Source organism: Homarus americanus, unplaced genomic scaffold, assembly GCF_018991925.1.
Source record: "Homarus americanus isolate GMGI-L3 unplaced genomic scaffold, GMGI_Hamer_2.0 scaffold24419, whole genome shotgun sequence".
Classification (NCBI taxonomy): Eukaryota; Metazoa; Arthropoda; class Malacostraca; order Decapoda; family Nephropidae; genus Homarus; species Homarus americanus.
Genome location: NW_024715469.1, coordinates 7,811 through 9,107, shown reverse-complemented (window position 1 = coordinate 9,107; position 1,297 = coordinate 7,811). Strand labels below are relative to the sequence as shown.

Here is a 1,297-nt window from a genome sequence, read left to right as displayed (position 1 = left end):
TGTGTTATTCTCATTAAACTTGTACGTAAGATCCCCAACTCTTGTGATAGTCGCCATGTTGATGTCTGTGGAAACCGTCCAAGATTTGTATACAAGTCTGTTCACAACTGGAGGGCGAGTTGAGTTGAATACACTCCTGATTACAGACAGACAGACAAACAGACAGACCCGGAATGGTAAAACAATTAGAGGATGAGGCTGGCTGTATTCATTGCTGAGAAGGACGCCTGTGGCGCCAGTTGTACGTAAAGACAAAACCAGGAAATGGAGGGAAGGGAGCACCACAGCGACCACATCCGCTACAGCAGTAAGAATGTGTGTGTGTGTGTGTGTGTGTGTGTGAGTGTGTGTGTGTTTCCGCCACCTTCACTCAATAGGAAAAGGCTTGGAAGGGTAATATATATATATATACCAAAGTACAAGTCCTCGTATACTGTAGATAGATACATACAGTAAACATTACACAGGTATATTTCCTTCCATGGTGGAGAGGTTAAAGGAAGGTGTACGGCGACCTGTGGTGTAATGGTCAGCATGCTCGCTTCACAAGCGAGCGGACCCGGGTTCGATCCCCGGGCAGGGTGAAACTATGTTCAAGTTTCTTTACGCCATTTGCCTCTGTCTACCCAGCAGTAATTGGGGACCTGGATGTTAATCGATTTGCGGATCGTATTCCGGGGTGATGGTTAGCCAGTGGAGTTGGCGAGTTGTCCGGTCTTCTCGGACTATTCCTTGGCACTGGGTCATGCAACTCGTTAACTCATGGTGTGGTTGTTGTATTGATAAACAGCTTATACACCTTCAAAAAATTCACACCTAGGACAGCCATCCTCGTACACGAGGGGTAACAAAAAAAAGGGCTAGTTTAAAGGACTGTGTTATATCTCAGCGCCTAACACAGCGGTCTCCATAACAGTCCTCGTTAAGTGACGGGAGAAAAGTTATCGATTCATGTAACCTTTTATAGCAAACTGACAGGCTAATATCTCACTAGGGGGGTGACTCTTTATGTGAGGTGGGGGTGAAGGTGGGCCTCATAGGTCAGCCGGATAGTTTGGGGTGATACCAATGCAACACACTATACTAAGCCCCAATACAACACACTATACTAAGCCCCAATACAACACACTATACTAAGCCCCAATACAACACACTATACTAAGCCCCAATACAACACACTATACTAAGCACCAATACAGCACACTATACTAAGCCCCAACACAACACACTATACTGATCACTAATACAACACACTAAACTAAGCATCAATACAACACACTACACTAAGCACCAATAC

At 45.1% G+C, this 1,297-nt stretch overlaps 1 non-coding gene across 1 annotated transcript; it reads left to right on the top strand.

Annotated features, from left to right (window-relative positions):
* The first annotated feature begins 511 nt into the window (after positions 1–511).
* Trnav-cac lies at positions 512–585 on the top strand. Its single transcript has one exon. It is a non-coding gene; the product is annotated as a tRNA-Val (tRNA).
* The last annotated feature ends 712 nt before the right edge of the window (positions 586–1,297 follow it).